We start from the raw sequence: 8,432 nt of genomic DNA, 5'->3' as shown, positions 1-8,432 counted from the left end.
AAATGAGCAATAATTTTTAAAGGGGATAAAATGGTCATTTTAGAAGGATTTAAGAGACAAAGTGAGAATATAAATTGAATAACACACTTGAAATTATATAATAGTGCTAAGGGTTTTTGGTAATTGGTTAAGGATAAAATAGTTGTTTTTGAAGAAGGTTAAGGGTAAATTAGTCCAAAAAGGCTATAAAACAACAAAACTATTCATTTTCTTCTTACTTGGCCGAGAATCCTCCATGAACTTCATTAAAGTTTTCTTCAACCAAAAATTCACCAAAAAACCTAGCCAAACCATCTAATTTCCAGAGTCTCTAGTTATAAAAAGTGTAGATCTATCTATTATAGTAAGTTCTACGGTAAAAAGTTTAATTTTTAAGAAATGTCAAGTTTAAAGTTTTAATGGATGTGTATGTTTTTGGTTGAATGAGGTTGCTAGGAAGAAGACAAGAAGAAAAATAGGCTTAAATCACCTAATTAGCAAAGAAAAAGTAAGAATTTCATACTTTACATACTTGAAGTAATTTGAGTTAGGTTATTCAAATAACCTTTACTTGTATCAGTGTGTAGAGTATTAGAATTAAAGTAATTTATGCTTAAAAGAATAAGGAAATTCATTAGGATTCATGATGTAATTTTGGCTATAAGGGTATTTTAGACATTTTTTATTCTTAAGGCTAGCTTAGTTGATTTTGTGTATTGAGCATGTGAGAAAGGATGAATTGATGAAGAATTTGCACTAAAGGTAGACATGTAATTTTCATCCATAAGGGTGAAAGTGTCATTTTATATAATGTAGGTTAATTTTTGCTTAATTATGTGTAGGATCTGTATAAGAACCTTTATATTAAGCCTATGTTGCATATATGTATATTCATATGGAGAAATTAATTTGACGCATGAGATATATATATAAATGCATGAGAAAATCATATGATGCTTGATAAGGGTTGAAAAGAATGAGAAAAGAAATGAATATGCATATTCCATATTCCATATTATGGTTACATGACGAATCATAGCATATGCATGTTTTCAGAAAAATAAAGAAAAAGGAAAAACATTTCCTAAGTTATGCATGTTTTCAGAAAATGGAAAACAAGTGTTTTTGGTTTTATAATGACTCATATGATACAGGAAAGCAAAAAGCATAATTAAAATCCTTATACGCGAGTTGTACTGTATGGACAACAATGAAAGATATCAACTGTATTGTGTGGATAACAAAGAAAGATGTCAACTGTACTGTGTGGATAATAAAAAAAGATATTAGTTGTACTGTGTGGCAGCAAAGAAAGATGTCAGTTATACTGTGTGGATGGCAAAGAAAAAAAATTATGAAATGTGCGTGAAAGAGAGGATTGTACCTCGTATGGTGATTGTGAGTACTGTTATATGTAGTCTAGACTAGTCAATGAAAATATTTAATAAACAAAAAAAAAGAATTAGCAAATGTTTTATGAAGTCATTTGCATGCATTAGAATCATGCATGCAAACCTATGTGGTTGATAAAGAGTTGAGAAAGATATACGATCAGAAAATAGAAAAGTCATGGCACTCATACATGCATAAATCATAACGTGGGAATCATACTTGTATAGTAAAGAAAAAAATAAATATATTAATGAAGAGAATTATAATATGTGATTAATGCGTGTTCTGTGTAAATTATCTTGTATGTGACTAGCCCAGACACGCTAAGTATGATAGAGATTAGTACTGATATGAAATGCTTTGAGTATTTAGTATGGTTTTCTTACTGAGTCATAGTCGCTCACTCCTTTTAATTTAATACTTTTATAGGTAAAGAGTTATAGCAAAGGTTACCGAGGAGCACTAGCGAGACATAAGGTTGAGGGAGGAAGACACTGTATTTTTGTTGATTTATATGTTTTGGATGTATATGTGAATTTATGCATATATATATTGAAGGATTGAATGGCCTAAGAAGGGGGTGAATTAGGTAATTTAAAACAATCTTTATCAAATTAGAGAATTAAAACAATTTATTCAAATCAATGAATGTTGCCTATTTTTAATGCAATTTATGATAATAACAAAAATATTTCAGATAATCAATACAATCAAAAGAGCATAACATAAAGTATGAGTTTAAGGGAAGAGAAAACCAAACACGCGATATATAATGGTTCGGCTCAACCCGGTCTACGTCCACTCCTCCAAGCTATCTCCCTTGGAGTATTCCACTAATCCTTGGTTGATAACAAGTCAACCAAACCTTTTCTTCACAACAAAATAGCTTCCAAGGTGCTATTAACCTTTACAAACACTAGAACTCAATTTCTCTCATAAAAAATTTTCTAACATCTCCAAGAGTGAACTTCACTCTTTTATAGTACGAATTTTTGATATGAATTCAAAATATAATCTCTTTCAAAAAGTGTATACGAAAGTTTAAGCTTAGTACAATCCAATGCGAATTATCCTATTCTTTCTTTCAACAACACCATTTTGTTGAGGAGTTCTAGGACAAGAGAATTAATGTTCAATACCATGCTCATCACAAAAGTTTTCAAATTCTCCTCCATGATCACTCCTAATGCAAGAAATATGCATTTCTTTTTCCACTTAGGCTTGCAGTTCTTGAAGGACCAAAAATTTCAATATGAAGAAGTTGTAAAGCTCTAGATATGGAAATATGAGTTTTACTTTTAAAAGAATTTTTTGTTTGTTTGCCAAATTGACATGCATCACAAATTTTATCTTTAACAAAATCTATTTTTAGAAAACCTTTGACAAGCTCTTTCTTGGAGATTTTTGAAATCAAGTCTATGCTAGCATGACCTAATCTTCTATGCCACAACTAACTATTTTCATGTAATGCGGAGAAACATAGATTTTCATGAGATGCATTTTTTACATCTATAGTGTAAACATTTCCATCTTTATTTCCCACACAAATTGTTTTTCTATCATTCATATTTTTTATAATGCAACTATTTGGCTAAAAAATAACTTTAAATCCTTTATCACACAGTTGACTAATGCTAAGCAGATTATGCTTAAGACTATCCACCAAAAGAACGTTTTCAATGATAATATGAGAGTTGTTACTGATATCTCCAATGCCAATAATTTTACCCTTTGTGTTGTCTCCAAAGGTGACACGTCTTGCATCTTTTTTGCTTATTGTCGAGAAAAGTGAAATATCTTTGGTCATGTGTCTTGAGCAAGCACTATCAAGGAACCATTTGCTTTTCTTCCTTTTGTTTTTCGGTTCCTAAACACAATAAGAGATTCAAGAATTTGTCTTAGATACTCAAATCATGTTGGATCCTTGGTGGTTAGTTTTTGTTCCTTTAGGAACCCACACTTTCTTGTGCCCATATGATGTTTATTTTGAATTGGGCAAGATGATGAGATATGACCTTTATTTCCATAATAATTAAAAGTTATATTTGATTAACTTGAAATTGAGGTTTTAACAAAATAATTTTTTAAATATTTTTCTTTAATAAAAGGTTTATAACCAAGTCCTTTTTTGTTTAAAATTCTTTTTTGTACACCAAGCATTTTATCAAGAATATCTTTTCCTTTTTTGAATTTTAAAACTATTTCACTTAAATCCTTTGCTCCCCTTTTTTAAAGCTTCAATTTCACTTTCTATAATTTATTTTTCCTTTTTAGCTATACAAAGATCATTTTTAAACTTTTGTTTTTCTTTTTTAAAAATGGAACACTTGTTTTTTTCATTTCTTTTCCTTTAAGCTCAAAGATTTTTTGGTTAAGAATTTCATTTTTTTTTTAAAGACTCATTTTCTTTTTCCAAGTTAAAATTTTTCTTTCTAGGAGTTGCATTTTTTGATATACAAAGAGCAAGTTTTTCATTTATCTCTTCAAGTGTATCATCTAACTTTTCATATGAGGGGTTTTCATCTATCTCATCATCTATATTATCTAAATCATCATAAGCATTAGATGAGCTAGAATTAATTACCTTATTATATGCGATTGCCATGAAACACATGTTGGTTACTTCATTATCCTCCTTTTCGGATTCACTTTCATCGTTATCATCCAATGTAGCCTTCATTGCCTTCTTTTTCGATTTACCAAGTTTAAGTAGAGGGCAATCATACTTGATGTGTCCTGGCATTTTGCATTCATAGCATACATCTTGTTCTCTCTTTTGTCTTTCTCTTCTTTCACCTTTAGTAGCCTCCCTTTTTATGAAGTTTCCATTTCTTTTTAGTTTTTTATTTCTTAGAAGTTTTCCAATCTTTCTAGTCAAGAGTACAATGTCTTTATCTTCATCATTTGATGTCTCATCCTCTTCTTCTAGGAACTTTTCATTCTCTTTGATGGATGATTTGAAGACGATACTTTTTTTCTTCTTTTCCACTTCTTCAATTTGTCTTTGCTTCATAGTAAGCTTATGAGTGAGAAGTGAACCTAAAAGCTCTTCAAGAGGTAAAGTCTTAACATCTTTTACTTCTTCGATTGTCGTTACTTTGGGATCTTATGAAGGAGGCAAACACCTAAGAAGTTTCTTGACATTTTCTTGGTTAGTATAAACTTTACCAAAATTTTTCAATTCATTCACAATAGTAATAAATCTATCAAACATATCACTAATAGTCTTATCTTCATTCATTTTAAACAACTCATATGAGTGTGTGAGTATACTAATTTTAGTCTCTTTCACTTGTGAAGTTCCCTTATTTGACACTATTAATAATTCCTAAATTTCTTTAACCAAGGTACAAGCTTGTACCTTGTTAAAGTTATATTCATTTAATGCATAATATAACACATTCATAGCTCTAGCATTAATAGCAATATTTTTCTTATCTTGAGAGGTCATTTCTTCCCTAGTTTTGGGCACTTGTTTTCCATTTGCTTCTTTCATAGGAACAAAAGGTCCATCTTGCACTACTTCCCACAATTCATAATCACTTTGAAGGAAAATTGATATACGATTTTTCTAATGGGCATATTCGGTGCCATCAAACAATGACGATCTATTAAGGGCAAGCCTTTCACTAACGGTATGGGATTTCCTTAGGTTCATGGCCATTGCTCTAAACGGTTAAGTTTATGAGAATGAGCAACCTCGCTCTGATATCAATTGAAGGATAGAATGGCCTAAAAAAGGTGGTGAATTAGGCAATTTAAAACAATCTTTACCAAATTAGAGAATTAAAACAATTTATTCAAATCAATGAATATTGCCTATTTTTAATCCAATTTATGAGAATAACAAAAATATTTTAGATAATCAATACAATTAAAAGAACATAACTTAAAGTATGAGTTTAAAGGAAGAGAAAATTAAATACACGATATATAGTGGTTCGGCTTAACCTGGCCTACGTCTACTCCTCAAAGCTATCTCCATTGGAGTATTCCACTAAACCCTTTTCTTCACAACAAAATAGCTTCCAAGGTGCTATTAACTTTTACAAATACTAGAACTCAATTTCTCTCACCAAAAATTTTCTAACCTCTCCAAGAGTGAACTTCACTCTTTTATAGTACGAATTTTTTATATGAATTCGAAATATAATCTCTCTCAAAAAATGTATATGAAAGTTTAAGCTTAGTACAACCTAATGCAAATGAAATTACAAAGTATATGAGCAAGGGTTTTGATTAGAGAAGAGAATTTGTAAGTAAATAGCTCAAAACTAATTTGGTCTCAAATATGTGAAAGTTCTTGGTGGCAAAAGTCCTTTACAAACAAATTTGATTAGGTTTATATAGAGGAAATGAGAAAAGTTATCATTGTGCACAATAACTAGTCGTTTTGATTTTCCAAAAAATATCAAATTCAATCCATCAGATGTTATTCAATCAATCGGATGTGACGTGCCACTCCCGTGGTGCCTACGTGGCACTAGCCTTTAGAAAATTCAAACCAAAATTTGGTCGATTGAATTTAATCGATCAACCAAATTTCTGAAAGCCAAAATGTATGGCTTCTAGATAATTCAGAAGCTGTCATTAAAGAATTTGAACGGTCAAATTCGGTCAACCAAATTTTATTACATTTTACCCCCTAAATTTTTGAAAACTTACAATTTACCCTCTAAACCTTTGAAAAGTGACACTTTAACACATATTTCAAAATTCTTTCAAAACCAATTTTGAGATATGAAAATGTAGTTCACAAAACTTCATCATTTTAAATGAGTTAATAAACGTTAATAAAAAATTTGTTTAACCCAATAAGTTTGAAAAACAACATTTTAACCTAAAATTATAAACATATCTACCTAAACTCGAGTTTTTTTTTTTTCAAATCTTCAATAATTCTTCACTTGAGTCTTGTCTTTCATTTCCATCTTAAAACTCCTTCAAGTGCATTAGATAAATTCTTGCATTCTAAGCTCACACTCAAGTAAAATTAATAGTCAATATGCTTAGGGATATATTAGTTTGTTATCGTCAAAATAAGAGCATAATGACTCTTTGAGTCAACATATACTTGATATAGATATTGGTAAATATACATATATTTTGGTTCCTGTATGCATATATGTGGTTGTTGTTTTGATGTGCATGTACATCTACATAATGGTTAGTATATCCTCATGAGAATATATATATATATATATATATATATATATATATATATATATATATATATATATATTGTGTTAATTGTTGGAATTGGTTATAAGGTTCATGTGGGTGGCAATTTTTCCGATGGTGACTATGATTTATTTATTCCATTAATTGTGATTAAGTTGATGAAAATCTAGTCAGTTGGTAGCACTAGTTTGTGTGAATTACTAATTATGAGTGTTACAAGACATAATAAAAATTCCCCAAGCCCTCTAAAATAGGAAAACTCTTGTTGTTTTTCTGTAACACACCTATGGGTTAGGAGATGTTACATTTTTGGTATCAGAGTGCTATTTTTGGCGCTTAAAGGTAGATATAATATAATGTAGTTTTGCATTTTGGTATTGCACAAGTGCCCTTCATGTCTCATAGATTAGCTCTCAGGAATCGACTGCAATAAGTTATTTTCTTTGCTTGTATTCAAATAACAGAATGATAAAATCCTTATGTAGTTACACTTATGCAGTTATTAGATGAGGAGTACTATAAGATGAGGATAGGGTCATGAAAGGGGTATTTAGAGAGAGACAAGAGAGTCGTCTAACCTTACCCTATCAAGTGGTTTAGGATTTGGGCTAGCAGAAATTAGAGATATAGTCCGTCAAGTGTTGATCGAGAGTCAAGATAGACTAACACCTGAAAATATAGTCAAAGATGTCATTTGAGATGAGATTAGAAATGAGATTCATAAGGAGGTCATAGAAGAAATCAAAATTGAAATGAGGAATGAGAGGAGAAGAGAAGTTGGAGCTCAGAGGTGGCTTGAGCCTATTTATTCCTTACCTAGTCAGCAGACCACTTATAAATTTAAAAGTACTAAAGATCCTCTAGTGGCTAACGAGTGGATCAAGCTAGTGGAAAGTACTATGGCTTTGTTTCCTATGATTGATAGAGAAAAACTTTGGTATGCCAGTTTCTTAATAGGGTAGAGGTTCACGTATGGTGGGAGCTCATTAAAGAAACCAGAAATGTAGATCTAATGACTTGGCAGGACTTTAGAAGGACATTTGAGGCCCAATACAGAACGACTAATGCGGTAGCAGTTAAAGTTCAAGAATTCATTTCCTTACAGCAGGGGGAAGGTTCAATAAAGGATTATTCTACCCGTTTTGATGTCCTATCTAGTTTTACTTCGGGTATGGTGAGTACACCCAATCTTCGATTGGACAGATTTCTTCATGGCTTGAGACTAGACAGCCTTGCATGTGCTAGCTGGACCACAACCTCTTCAAACCTATGAAGAGACATTAGAGAGAGCATTGAGGTTGGAGGTATATGTTAATAAGCCATCCAGGAATGCCCCCTCCATGACAACACCTCCATCAGTGACAGTACCCTAGACAGTGATGCCAAATCAGTCGGCTCTACCTGCTTCATTGACTATTTCAACACCTGCTATAATATCGGGGGGCGGAGGGGTAGTTCAATTGGCTCCAGTTTCATAAACAATAGAGGAATAAGACAATTCCAGTCAAAAGTAAACCAAAAAGGCCAGAAGAGTGACTAGAAGCCTAGAAAAGAAAATATTCCGTAATGTTAGATTTGTGGGAGATATTATAGTGGGGAATGTTGAAACTGGCAGAAACAAGTGATTTGTTATAGATGTCGACAACCAGGGCATATAGCAAAGGATTGCTAGAGTACCGAGATGCTAGTCCCGATACGACCATAACAAATCCCGAATTTACCAGTGTAGCTAAGGAGTGGTACTAATACACAAGTCTATACAACTACCCATGGTCAAGCAAAGGTTAACCCATCTGCTGTTACTAGTCAGCTCCTATTCCACTTTATTTCTTTGTATGCATTGATTGATTCAGGAGCTACACACTTTTTTATTACACTAG

Source organism: Mangifera indica, chromosome 20, assembly GCF_011075055.1.
Source record: "Mangifera indica cultivar Alphonso chromosome 20, CATAS_Mindica_2.1, whole genome shotgun sequence".
NCBI lineage: Eukaryota > Viridiplantae > Streptophyta > Magnoliopsida > Sapindales > Anacardiaceae > Mangifera > Mangifera indica.
Note: the sequence above shows the minus strand (reverse complement) of the source record.